The following is a 14,784-nucleotide window of genomic DNA, read 5'->3' as shown; positions in this document are numbered from 1 at the left end:
CCAGTGTGACATTTACAGGCTGTTGTTTTGAAGCGGAGCCAATTGCTCTGGAAGTAGTAAAGGAGCCACCTGTCCTGCTTCACCTGCTCTACTGCTGTGGGTTGGTTATGGAGGATACAAACACTCTAAAGCATTAATAACTCCCTTCTTACTAGCCATTGTGCAGCACAACTTCCAAATCCTTCAAATTGGGCTATTGTAACAAACACAAGAAAAGCATACCGTGGGAGAGCAATTTTCTTTTCACCATCTCCTTTTGGCTACGGCTGGAGTAAGCCTGATAATTCCACTCTCCATGGGGAGTCACAACAGGTGTGATCCAAGTGTTCCCAAAGAGATACAATCGAGTTTGAGATTATTTTGAATAATACGATGTGTATTTACAAGCCTTGAGACTTGTGGGGCTATATGTAAATGCATATCCATGTAAAGACTTCCTAAGTATTTTTCCATACCATTTGATTATTGTGAGTTTGCTGAGATGTGCCAAATGTATGCAAGGCTTTCAAAGTATTAAATCAGATAACGTATACATTCATCTATCAAGCTCCATTACATGTTGAAATAAATAAATGAGCATTCTGCAAACAGTGAAATAACTTAAAACACGGCAACATATCTGTGTCTGACATCCGTCTCCACCGGAAGAATCTGTGTGAGTGAGAGTCTGTGTGTGCATGTGTGTGAAGGAGAGAATTGGCACGCTGGCCCACCTAATTGTTATTGCGTCTGTGTTTGGCCTGGAGACAGTCGATAAGTGTCAGGAATCAGCCTGAGGGTTGTGTCTCCCACTCCCAGTGTCTTAGTTGTAATGCATCCCTCCACTAACAGGGATCAAGGTATTAGGGATTCAGGTTATTTGGATTGATTTTATGTGCTGTCATGCTGGGTTGCCGACAGCCTCATATTTGTGGAAATTGCAAATTCCTCCTCTGAAATGTCAGCAGCATTCAATCTTCCCTGAGTGGTCAATACAGGAATCTCTCCCCAATCCCCTATCCAACCACCTTTATTAAACCGAGACCCTGCAGTGTTCCTTCCGTTACCTAGTTACCATGACATCAAGCAGCACAGAGAAGGATTGGACCAGGCCGGATTGTAACATGATGAGTGAGTGAGTAAAAAATCTACATTAATAACTTTTCATAAGATCTCTGACCATGGTAGACAGATTGTGTATGGATAAGGCAGTTTGCTGTGGATTATGTTTGTCCATAGGGAGGGTCGGTAATATAAAGAAAATACAGGAAATGAAGGTCAATGTCCCTTAGGTAACTAAGATGATGGAGAACACCTTTTGCAAAAACACGAACATTTCCATCCCTGTAATCCTTTAGATATCATCCAAAATTAACTTACAGTGAGTCAGAGCCTTACACCACTTTAAAAAGGAGATAAATGATCCGTGTATCACCAAACAATACTAAATTCATTTATAATAATATTATAGTAAAATGTTCTCACCTTTATCAGAGGTCAATGTAGCCAATGTAGTCCTGAGACACAGCAGATACCTGAGACACTGCAGGTCCCTATTGTCCAGAATGGCTCGGTAGAGGACAACCGCTCAGTGGCGTCTAGCAGTATTTGCATGCCATCACCGTCTTTGGTTTCTCCGTGTCATAGCAAATGTTTCTCTTCCTTACCCAGTGTTGACAGGAGCGACTGAGTACCTCCTCCACCCCCATTCACCACAATCAAATTTACTCTGGCTTGAGTACACATTTAGGGGCCATTTGTTTAAGGCAAACACTTAGATTTGTCATTGACCAATATCCACAGGTTTATTCCCATCAAGTTCACTGGGAGCATCTCAGATTATTCACCGTGTCCTCTTTGCAATGAATGAAAATGATTAGACCTGGAAATGGCATTGTTTTATTACTGATATCCATATGAAGTCTCTCCCTTTGTATTTGTAGGAGCAGGTCTGGACAAACTTACTGATGATATCATGGCAGGGTTTCACAAACAGCAAAGTTGCAATGTTGACATCCACAACACTTTAAGTATCTACAGTACAATTACAGTAGTGGCACGACTAACTAACAAACATTGGCTGGGTCTGGATACTGTGTGTGAACGGCACACTCCTCCATGGTTGGTAGTTGATAAACCCTTCGCTGGAGCCAGCCCAGCAGCACTCCTCTGACATCACCTACAGAGAGAGAGAGAGAGCCTTAATAAAACAACCAGGACCCATGTACATATTCAGGGCCCAACAGTGGTGTACTCGGTTGGCTAACATACTACAGGCCATGTTGGCTTCTTGCTCCAAATTTACTCTAAAAACTAATCACGGCCTGATAGAGCCCATGGCAAATATGGGAGAGATTGACATCCACATGTCAAAGTTTACATAGACCGACCAAGTGTACACATAGGCCAGGCCAGGAAGTCAGGTGGCCTGGCTGCAGTAGCTGGGCCTGGGTGGATCCAGGATGGGGAGAGACAGGCAGACCATGTGACACACAGCCATGGAAGGGAGCGATCAGAGGAGGACATCCATTTATAAATGCCAAACGTGGCCACCAATTTAATGTTTTCTTCTCTCTGGCTACAACAAATTGCATTGAAATTTTAACCAAGATAGCTGATAGCTTTTTCCGGCGTCGCTCCCGTCACCCTTCAAATTGCCTGATAATCCACAGCAAAGACTGTGGTGCTAACAGAGAAGGTTAACCCCTGACTGATGTGTCTGATGGTAATCTATAGATCAATTAGGGAGGGACACATTGGGTCAAGCTACAGATATTGCAGTGGCTATTAGTTCCCCTATCTGCCATTATTACACAGTCACATGCTCAAACATTGTGCAGGGTTGGTATGCCAGGCACAGATGCCTAGGGTAAACAGACAGGCCTACGAGGCTTGCACAAAATATTGATCCAACAGCAGATGGGAGCCTTGATATCAGCCATTCAGTTTTTCCATGTCTGTGTGGTCTTGTTGTCTGCATGTGTTGTTGTGATATTTATTGACATTAGTGTTTGGAAACTCATTTAGCAATAGTTATTTCTTCCAAAAAAGAAATGATGAGTAAAATTTCGGAATGATCTCAGTCTGTTTTAGATTGCTGTGACGTGTGGAATTTCCTTTCCTTTCCATTCAGTATTGTATTTAATACTACAATACATTTCACAAAAAAATATATGTTTGTAGCTGAAAATCAAAGATGCTTCTGCAAAATTAATGTATATGCAATTTAAAAAAATGCTTACAAGGCACAAATTCAAAATGACGATAGGCCTACTTACAACAAGTCAAAAGCAGCTGCAGTAGTCTCTATGCCAAGTTAACATGTTCAACAATTTAAGACTAATCATTTCTCGAACTGAACTTTTGCTCTTCCTTCCGTAATCCCATTCTACAGCTAGCTGTTTTCTTTCCATAATATAACACAACGGAAAAACACATGCAGCAACGTCTTTTGTCAGGTTAAGCTGTGCTTAAATGCAAGGTGGAATTCAGAGAGAAAAGGTGGATTCAATTTGTCCAACACTTCATTCAAAGCTCCGATCCCCTTTCAGTTGGACTGAATTAACTTGTGGTGAAATACCTTGGTGGAGATGGAATAATGTGGAGATGGAATTATGTCTTGTCTTTTGCCAGGACAGAGATGTCAGTCCGTAAGTCCTCCTTAAGTCCTCTAGATAGTTTCACATATTCAGTCTTTTGAGTGTGCCAAATAATATCATGCTGTGAAAAAATGTAAAGATTGCTGACCCTTTTATAGGTTAGGGATGGTCATTTCTTTGCAAAGCTGGCAGTAATCACGTCTTAACTTAGAAATGCATGTGCACAGATGAGTTATGAATAGCCCATCTCTCCATCTGATATGTGGATTTTTATAGAGCGTGATAGGGGGTCACATATTTTTTCTGAGCCATACCAGTGTGCACAACAATACAGACAACTTATCCAATAGCATGGGCAGGATAATCCAACATTCCTTAATTGAAAAGCCTTATTGAATCATCGCTGCAGGGGCATTGAGGCATATTCATGACTAATGATGTTTTTATATCAGGCGTCTCCTCCCAGCTCGCCGTGGTCCAGACCCCCATCATGTGTGCAGTATATCTCTGCCTCTATATCAATCACACAGAACTGCCTGGCCAAACACACCATTGATGGGCCGATGCTCAGCAAAGCTTCCCCATCGCCTCAATGGCATGCCGCCATTCAATTAGTCTTGGTCAGGGGCTGGCATTATTATTCAGAAATTAGTGATTATTTCCTTGAGCAAACACACTGGACTGAGGTGTCATTCCTGGCGCACCCTTCTGCTCGCTGCACAAAGAGGACGGGACCTAGAGGAGAGACCCAAGCACGGCAAGCAAGCTGCTTCCACTGAAAGAGGAGCCCTCTCCCCCGCTCTGTGCTGGACCTCGCGGCTCCCCACAGCCCCGCCTGATAAAGTGGTATTTTCAACATACAAAGGAGCCATCAGGCTTAACTCCAGGGCCAGCCCACAACCCCCCTTTCCTCACAGCATGAAAACACAATGAGTAGGGACCTTGTCTTAATCCAAAGGTAGGCTATCACAGTAATCTGATAATACATGGTGATCAAAGTCTATTCAATGCTAATCAGGACAACAGATCCGCATTATGGTCTAATTAGAGACAGCCCTAGAGACATGTCCTATTCTAGTGAAATGTCAAAGCATTGTCAATGGAGTAAAATGGCATTCATCCTACAGTACACAATGAGATGACTGTGAATTAGCAATATGGCTGCTTCATGCTACTATCAACATGTAATCAGAAAGCATTGATTATAGTTGTATTCTCAATTTTATTGAAGCATTTTGAGTGTGCGGTGTCTCCAGTCCAGTTTCAACCTCCTGATCTACCTCGCTGAAGAGTCAATGGTGTTGAAGGACCTGGCTTGACTCCATGGCCCTGTTGTCAGGTTGAGCTTCTGTATGCTCTATCAATGTTTAATCCGTGGCAGAAAAAGTCTCTTTCTGACCTGGAAGCATGATGAACAAGCCACAGGTCTAACATAATAGAACAGACAGCATCTCAGCTCATGTTATTTGCCGTCTCTTACCGGCTCTCCACCACCAACCTCCTCCCTGTAGGCTGTTTCATCATTGTCTGTGATCAGGCGTCATCTGCAAACTTAAAACCCTTTCCTTGGGTCAAATGACCTAGTGGCCTCATGGGTGGAATGTTATTCATATTTTTTATAGTTTCATAATTAACAAACATCATTTAAAAAACCTTGCAGAAAATCCAGTTTTGTTATATTTCAGTCTTCTGATGTATATAAAGTGTAATACTGAGATACAAACTCAAAATGTAATACATTTCAACTCTATATCTGACATGGTACAGGTGTCTTCCTTTTTATAAGCCCGTAACTATGCGTGTGAGGAGTATACTTTTGTTTCAAAGTAGATTTGTTTAAGACCACCAAGAAACACTCTCTGTGACCCTGATTTAGCCCACTGCAGTAAACGGTTAATGATGATGTTGGAGTCGTGTGCGGCCACGCAGTAGTGGGAAACAGGGAGTACAGGAGGGAACTAAGCACACACCCCTGAGGGGCCCACGTGTTGAGGGTCAGCGTGGCGGATGTGTTGTTGCATACCCTCACCACCTGGGGGCGGCCCGTCAGGAAGTCTAGGATCCAGATGCAGAGGGAGATGTTTAATAGCAGGGTCCTTAGCTTAGTGATGAGCTTGGAGGACACTATGGTGTTGAATGTTGAGCTGTAGTCACCGAAAAGCATTCTCACATTTTCATGCCTGCTCACACTCCCCATCCCTGGTGCTTGAGGGCGCCAGGCTACCCTTCTTTACATGCAAATGTCACCATCATTACGCGCAGAAGCGCTCATTGGACTCACCTGGACTCCTTCCATTGTTGATTACCCCCTGTATATCTGTCTGTTCCTCGGTGGTGTTCCCTGTGTCCTCAATAATTGTTGTTATGTGTTCCTGTCCAGACGCTGTTCCTGTTCCGTTTCATGTCCGTCAGTTATTAAACCTTCACTCCCTGTACCTGCTTCTCATCTCCTGCGTCAATCCTTACAGAATGCGGACACCATTACAAGAAGCATCAGGGAGTTTTTTAGGGTTTTATTTTGTTGGTGACGTCGGACCTGGGGGCCGCCGCCAATGGAACCGGGGGTGCCTAAGCTGGTTCGTCGGGCTGTCATGCCCTAGCTGACTCTAGAGGTTTCCTTGCCCCGGTTGGCTCGGCAGGTTCCAGTCCTAGGTCATGCTTCAGCCGGCTTGTCGGGCTCCTATGCCTCAGCCGGCCCATGAGTTTTTAGGTTTTGTTGGTGACGTCGGGCTTGGATTCCGCCACCGATGGAACCGGGGGTGCCTAAGCTGGCTCGCCGGGCTGTCACGCCCTAGCTAGCTCGAGAGGTTTCCTTGCCTTCGTCGGCTCGGCAGGTTCTCATGTCACGTCATGCTTCAGCCGGCCCATAGGGCTTCTCCACCGCAGCGGGATCGTCAGGCTTTCACACCCCAGCCGGATCGTCAGGCTCCCACGCCTCAACCGGCTCACCGGGCTCGCACAGGTGGCACCTAGAGGGGGGCTAATGTCACGCCTTCTCCCACTCCCCCTCCCTGGTGCTCGAGGGCGGCAGGCTACCCTTCTTTACACGCAACTGTCACCATCATTACGCGCAGCAGCGCTCATTGGACTCACCTGGATTCTTTCACGTTGATTACCCCCTGTATATCTGTATGTCCCTCAGTGGTGTTCCCTGTGTCCGCATTAATTGTTGTTATGTGTTCCTGTCCAGACGCTGTTCCTGTTCCGTTTCATGTCCGTCAGCTATTAAACCTTCACTCCCTGTACGTACTTCTCTTCTCCTGCGTCGATCCTTACACACATAGGTGTTCTTTTTGACTAAGTGGGAAAGGGTAGTGTGGAGTGCAATACAGATTGCATCATATGTGGATCTGCTGGGGCGGTATGTGAATGGTAGTGGGTCTGGGAGGATGGTGTTGATGTGAGCCATGACCAGCCATTCAAAGCATTTCATGGCTACAGATGTGAGTGCTACGGGGGCAGTAGTCATTTAGACAGGTTACCTTGGCGTTCTTAGGCACAGGTACTATGGTTGTCTGATTGAAACATGTAGGTATTATAGACTGGGTCAGTGAGAGGTTAAAAATGTAAGTGAAGACACTTGCCAGCTGGTCAGTGTATGCTCTGATTACGTGTTCTGATAATACTTCTGGCCCTGCGGACTTGTGAATATTAACCTGTTTAAAGTTCTTGCTCACATCGGCTATGGGAGAGCGTACTCACACAGTTGTCTGGAACAGCTGGTTTCCTCATGCATAGTTTAGTGTTGATAGTCTCGAAGCACGCATAGAAGGTATTTATCTCATCTGGTAGGCTCACGTCACTGGAAAGCTTGCGGCTGGGTTTCCCTTTGTAATCTGCGATAGTTTGCAGATTACTGCCTCTCCTCTCCGTGGGACAACGGTCACACCTTGCCTGTAGAGTTATACCTCTGGATATCCAGAAAGTGGGTGGCCGCGGCTCTTTAAAACTTTCTCTCCGGCTGCACAATACAGCTCTACATTTAGTAAACTAAGTCTACTATAACAAGGCTTCCAGCTACAGCTAATCCTATCAAAATGGACTCCTTTACAAAACAATAAAAGCAAGTGCCAGGCTAATGACAGTGATATGATACGCATGAAATGCAGGAAAGGTAGGAATCAGTGTGTGATGAAAATGCTGAGTGTGGAACCAGACATCCTTTCCACCTGGACCTAAAACAATAAGGCATTTTTTAGATTCACCAATGTTTAGATAATACTTAGCTACCAAAATAAAAGCCAGATGTGCAGGCGATCCTCGTGTGGCTACATGTAGTCTACTTGTACACGAGGAAAGACTTGACAGACACCGCTCTGATGGAAGGCTTTCCCTTTCAGACAGGGTACACAAAGATAAGTTAGGCCTAACCCTTTAGTTGTGACAGAATATTTTAAAAACTTTACTGTTACTTATCACCCCAAAAAGAAAACTTGGCAAATGTAGCCCTTTCCTTCAGTCAAATGACCTAGAGGCTTCATTGGTGGAATGTTATTAATATTTTATTATTATTTCATAATACATAATACATAATACATAAACATATATATTATTAAATGGTGTTTCTGTGTCAATGTGTCAATGGTTTATTATATTTCAGTCTTCTGTGGTCTATACGAAGTGAAAATTTGGGATGCAAACTCAAAATTGAATACATTTCAACTCTATATCTGACATGGTACAGGTGTCTTCTTTTTGTAAGACCATGATGATATGTGTGAGGTGTTTACTTTAGTTTCAAAGTAGATTTGTTTAAGACTACCAAGAAACACTGTGTGACCATGATTTAGCCCACTGCAGTAAAATGTTAATGCTACCTTCTCTTTTAATGTTATTATAGGTCATCTCAGTATGTAGAAGAGCAGATGTTACCTTCCAATTCAGCTGTACATGTGGTAGCTAGCATTACAAAACAAGCCCAGCGTTAATCAGGCAAAGGAGCCATCACAGACATCAGACAGACTAGAAACATTTTGAGTCCAATGGGAGATAGTGTCAAAGGCATTCCAACTTTTTACCTCCAAAATAGCCGTTTGACCCTTAAGCACTAGCTATTGCACCCCCCTCCATAACTTCCTTCTAGTTTTTGTTGTTTGTGTTCTGTTAAGGTCAGCTCAGTGCACGGCCCCCACCCCCAGTCCCACACACAGGCAGCCACAAAAAGACCCACCTCAGTGTGGCCATATCAATGTCACCGCTCCCTGAGCCAGTCTTTCAGAGGACATGGAGTGGCTTCAGCATCAATGAGATCAATAGCGGGGCTGATTGTGTAAGAGACACAGACACACAGGGCAACACAGACAGAACGGAGATAGAGCTGGTGAGACTCAACATGTTGTGATATCGCTATCATTAATCTATGGTCACACATAATGTCGGTCTTCCGCATTTTTTCAATGTGCTAACTGTGACCGGTGCAAAAACAAAACACATACATTTTTCTCTTATTCCATAAACATCCCCAACCATTATAAAGTAGTACATTGGTATACCACCTTGTAGTAGTTGTTTTCCACCCCTATTTTAACTAGGATAATAAAACATTTACAAATTAATTATCCATCATCAGTTGAGTTTATTTTATTATCTTATTATTGGTTATTGACATACCATCTAATTTGTTATATGATTTCTAAGGATTTCTCAGTTTCCTGTGTACTCTGCTGATCCAGACCTCTCCTGGCTTTGGCCTCAGTCAGCCAATAGGAACACTGTGCTGGACAGGTCAGCTCTATTGATTCATTATTAGCACAGTGGAGACTGTCAACGAAAAACTAAGACATGTCCTTGACCACAGAATAACCTACACTATTTTTTTCCCACCTTTCATTCTATTTTGGACCATACATGATGACACTGAAGGCTCAGTTAGTAGTATGTTGCTGTAACCCAGGAAAGTTCTAGAAATGTTACGTATAGCCATATATTGAGTCAAATGCTAATTTCCCTTCTTCATTACTTTCCCTTTGATGTGACCTTGTTATATAATGTATGGCAACCACAGGTAAATATATAATTATAAAAAATCTGAGACCACCAAGTTTGCTAGTCTTCAGAAGTTGCTCTTGCTTCTTTAAATACAGAAAAGCCCAGGCCTAATTTGCTATCATCAGGTTCCTTTGTCAGACCTGGGATTGGTATTTGGGAATAATCCTCCTTCCATAGATATAATATTGTCTCAACAGGCAGCGACAGGACTCTGTCAAAAGCTTCCCAGAGACGATCCTTTGTGCTCTATGCCATGTTCAAGGTTGAATAATTTTGCCTTCGTGGCCAAAATGAGAGATGTAAAACTGATGACTCAAGCTAGTTTATTTTTGCAAATCCACTATACGCATTCAGAGGTCTGGGAAACAGACAAGATGGAAAAAGGAACCTAGGATTTCCTTTATGTCTATTATCTAATTTGGAAGCTTACTTCCACAGCCTAACTCAACTATCCATATAATTAAACTATAGTAGCATCAATGACTAATCAATCAACACCAATCTCTTATCAATCAACATTTTAATGACACAAATGTGTTCTTACATTGTTGACTAATCCACTATGTAATGATCTGAACCAAAATTCAGAGAGGGTTGAATGTGAAGCTGTGAATAGTTTATTTTACTTTATATTGAATGTTTCTGGTTGTCCTTTCAAAAATGCCATGTATAATGTCATGCATAATATCTGCCAATATGACCTTAATTTGCGGAGGTAGTATGGGTGTCAACAGAGGGGTAAATAGCAAGTTGCAAATGGACATTGATTGTTTAGATGCTTCAGGTGACAGCTTGTCAGTGGAAGGTGACAGAGAACAGAGAATGTTGTGGGTGCATTAAATACTATTGATGCATTACAAAACTGTTTTGGCTCTGAAAAAGCAGGATTAGCATGAGATTAACAGTAGCATAATATAGATCTGAAACGTAATGTTGGTTGTTTTTCAAAAGACATCATATATACTGTACATTCTTTACCATTATAACTGTTAAACGCAATAGATAAGTGAACGATATCACCTCACATAGTCCTCACTCTCCACTTATCTCTGCCTATAGCTGGATTTAACTTTGAGTATTGAGGAGGAATACTGTGTTTTATTTACTTTAAATTTGCATTATGTTGGTTGTCCCATTTAACAGATGGAATTAAATTAGCTAGCTTTCCTATACAGCAGAAAACATACAAAGCATGTTGATTACATGCACATTAGTCAATATATTTACAAGATATTTGAGGGACTTCATTTAGTGTTTTGATGTAGACAATCCTTTTGTTCCTTAAAATGTCCAAACTATTCAAGAGTTTTCTTTTGTTCTTTTCTGTTGTAAAAAGTGAGGGAAATATTTGGAATGTGTGAAGTTCATGGCAGACAACACAGAGTAATAGATGTTAGCATTGATGGTAGAGAGGACAAAAAGAATCAGCTCTTGGTTGCCTGGCACCACTAAAAATGAATCAATTTACTTCAAATTGTTTACTTTGTACTTTTGACTGTAAAGGAAAGAAAAACCTTCAATTCACGAGCAGGAGCCAAGGCCTCAGCTTCTCTTTCACTGGACACGTTTTTTCAGGTTTTTAAAAACTCACATGCCAAACGTCCTGGCATCCAACGCCAACAAGAAACGGGGGAAGACAAAAGAGGGAGTGAGGAGACAAAACCAAACACAAAAACAGTAACATCTGCAGGCGCTTCCAGCCAGACAGTTTGATGTGAATAACTCAGCACTGCATGCCGTAACCTCAACGAACAATGGGGAGATGCCTCAGGAGCGGAGTGGGAAACCCCGGGAGGCAAGCGCCCAAGGAGGGCCCTACTCGTTTTGGGGTGCTGGATTTATTGTCCCCAGCCTGGGGCGAAGAGGTGCCACCAGGGCACCAGGCACCGCATGCCACTTGGACTGTCATAGTTTCAGCACAAAGATTGCTGCTTGACAAATGAAGCAGAGCTGTGTTGAAATAAAAAATACATTTTAGAGCAGTGAACAGGGATCACCATGCCATATGAATGCAAATCAGGATCAGACAAACAACTATAGGAGCATCTGTTAAATAGATTGGTAAATGTATAGATAGATCAACGTATGGGGACAAATGAATATTTATCAATCTCACTGAAGGACGTAAATGCAGATACTGATTTATCTCACGTAACCAAAGTTAGAAAAGGCTCCCCTCCAAATCAAAGGGAAGCACAACAAAGAAACTGTGTACTTCAAGACTTAAATCTTACAAGTTCCTAATCCTTCTGAAGTCCACACAGGACCTTTGGTTTCCATGGCAATGCCAGAGCATTCAACCAAGTGATTGCCTCCAATGAATTTCAGATAAGACGAAATGGAAGTGATTTGATGTGATTTAAATGCAGAAGTGAGCGTGGAGGGGAGGTCCACTCGGTTCATATTTGAATAAAGCAAACAGAGCAGACAAAAGGCTGGCAACCGTAAATGACATTGTCAGAAAAAAATTATCAACCAGTTTACAATCTGTTTGCTCATGTAGAACAAACAGAATGTGTGTGGCATCCCCTGGCTTTGTGAATGGCAGGGCCCGCGGCAGGGAATGGGAGAAAAGCAGATATCAGCTCCCCCTGCAGCTCTGCCACAATTAGATAGCAATTTGACAGGCACACTCAAAATGTCAGGATGTTGTTTCCTAGCAAGGACATTTTTTGTAGAGGAAAGGAAATACATAGATTGGTCATTTAGACTGAAGATTTTGTGACCTCCAGGCAGGGGACTTGCAGGGTGGGATATCAGAGACATGGTGGGAGACGCATTCCAAACATCCGAACCTCAGTTACCTAGCAAGAGCTCGAATCAAGGCCCCCTTTCTCTCCCCTCCTTTGGTGGTATTGGACGAACAGGGGGATCCTCCTTAAACACAGCAACTTTATGCCCCGTTCCCTCCCTCCCTTTGTTACGTTTTGTCACTTCTTTTGTTTTGAACTTGTTAACTTCTCAATAGCCGCGAGGACACCAGCAGCTGCTGTGCTCGAGAAGGGCCGCGAGGCATCACTTTTACTCTGAGGACAAGACGCGAAAACAGTCGAGGCTTGCAGTTGGCAGGACCTTGAACCGCCCCACTGTATCGCTGTCACTCGGCGTCGCCAAGCAGCAGACCAAAATATGGGTCCAGTTAGCCCTCAGACTAGACAGACAGTGGCCTTAAGGCTGTGTGGTGTCCAGACCTCAAGGAGGCACCATCATTTTCATCTTTAAAACATCTGCTGAAGGAGAGTAAACTGAATAATACAACTTTTACAATTTCTGGGACCACTTGTGGATTTCATCCAAAGGTCTATGTGTGTCTGATTTGTGGTTGGTATTGTAGAAAGTATACATAATTATGTTGCTGCTGCATGTCTAAAATACCTTGATGTGAAAAAAGCATCAGCTTAGTTTGACTAAGTTTGAGTTGTTTGAAATAGCTTCCTTGGGAATAAAGGAACACAGGGAAAACTTGCACTGAAAGTCCATAATGAAAATGTAATGTTTACACTGATTACAAAGGAGAACCATTTCCCTACAACCATCAAGCGAGAAGAAATGTTCAGTGGTTACTGTCATATTGCCCAAAGAGGCAGATTAAGAGCAGGTCTGACACTGATGGATAGGCAGATCTGAAACCACCAGACAATTTCAGTAAAATTCTGTGTCAGGCAAGCAAGTGTGTTAAAACAGTTTGTCAGGGTGTTAATTGATATTCATCCCATCATTCCCCTCAATGCGCTGTAAGCTCCCCAGGCCCACTCACAGGCTGCGGAGATGCAGTTTAGTCTTATTAAAAAGTTGTTTGATTAGTGGGACCTGGAATGGCGGCCGTGGAAAGGTCTGGCAGCCGCAGATAAAAGGGGAATGATAAATTGCGAAAAGCCAGTTGATTGACAGTTAGGCACTAGAGCATCAAAACACATCCATTTCTCAGCAAAGTTGATCCAATTATTGTCAGCCACTCACAGATAGCTACTATGCTTTACTCCATTCATTCCCTGCTAAATTGCTCTTCCCGTTTTTGCCGATACAGCAATCGGTCATAAAGGGCCAGCCATCATTAGTGCTGTTTGAATTGGAGCCCTGTAGTGTTTGGTTAAGAGGGTAAATGCAAATTTGATGAAATAATAAGGCTTCATTTACATATCACCCCGAGCTCACATGGGGAGTGTAAACATTCTGTTTATCTCGAGTGTCATTTTCTGAATTTAGTAGAATATAAAACCGACCTTGGCCCAGTCAGTGCAAAAGACCAAGTAAATGTACTGATGTCTGAACACAATTTCTTCATGTTGAACTTATCAACAAATCCCCTATAGAGAGCATTCAGAAAGTATTCATCCCGCTTGACTTTGGAACATTTTGTTAGGTTACAGACTTATTCTAAAATGGATTACATTTGTTTTTTTCCTCATCAATCTACACACAGTACCCCATAATGACAAAGAAAAAACAGGTTTTTAGAAAGCTTGGCACACCTGTATTTGGGGAGTTTATCCCATTCCTCTCTGCAGATCCACTCAAGCTCTGTCAGGTTGGACGGGGAGCGTTGCTGCACAGATATTTTCAGGGTTCTCCAGAGATGTTGGATAGGGTTCAGGTCCGGGCTCTTGCTGGACAACTCAAGGACTTTCAGAGACTTGTCCCGAAGCTGCTCCTGCGTTGTCTTGGCTGTGTGCTTAGGGTCATTGTCCTGTTGGAAGGTGAACCTTCACCCCAGTCTGAGGTCCTGAGCACTCTGGAGCAGGTTTTCATCAAGGATCTCTCCGTACTTTGCTCCAATAATCTTTCCCTCGATCATAACTAGTCTACCTGCCGCTGAAAAACATCCCCACAGCATGATGCTGCCACCACCATGCTTCACCCTTGGGGTGGTGCCAGGTTTCCTCCAGATGTGACACTTGGCATTCAGGCCAGAGAGTTCAATCTTGGTTTCATCAGACCAGAGAATTTTGTTTCTCATGTTCTGAGAGTCCTTTAGTTGACTTTTGGCAAACTCCAAGTTGGCTGTCATGTGCCTTTTACTGAGGAGTGACTTCCACCTGGCCACTCTACCATAAAGGCCTGATTGGTGGAGTGCTGCAGAGATGGTTGTCCTACAGGAAGGTTCTTCCATCCCCACAGATGAACTCTGGGGCTCTGTCAGCGTGACCATTGGGTTCTTGGCCACCTCCCTAACCAGGGCCTTTCTCCTCCGATTGCTCAGTTTGGCCGGGCGGCCAGC

At 43.2% G+C, this 14,784-nt stretch overlaps 1 long non-coding RNA gene across 1 annotated transcript in view; it reads right to left on the bottom strand.

The window, feature by feature from the left end:
- Nucleotides 1–1,474: 1,474 nt before the first annotated feature.
- Nucleotides 1,475–14,784, bottom strand: part of LOC139553724 (uncharacterized) — a 93,514-nt gene continuing 80,204 nt past the window's right edge. Inside the window, exon 3 of the long non-coding RNA XR_011670711.1 lies at nucleotides 1,475–2,158. This is a non-coding gene — a long non-coding RNA (uncharacterized lncRNA). The remainder of the gene's footprint in view (nucleotides 2,159–14,784) is intronic.

This window comes from Salvelinus alpinus, chromosome 25, assembly GCF_045679555.1.
Source record: "Salvelinus alpinus chromosome 25, SLU_Salpinus.1, whole genome shotgun sequence".
NCBI classification, from domain to species: domain Eukaryota; kingdom Metazoa; phylum Chordata; class Actinopteri; order Salmoniformes; family Salmonidae; genus Salvelinus; species Salvelinus alpinus.
The sequence above is the reverse complement of the archived record's forward strand: the minus strand, read 5'-3'. Positions and strand labels throughout refer to the sequence as shown.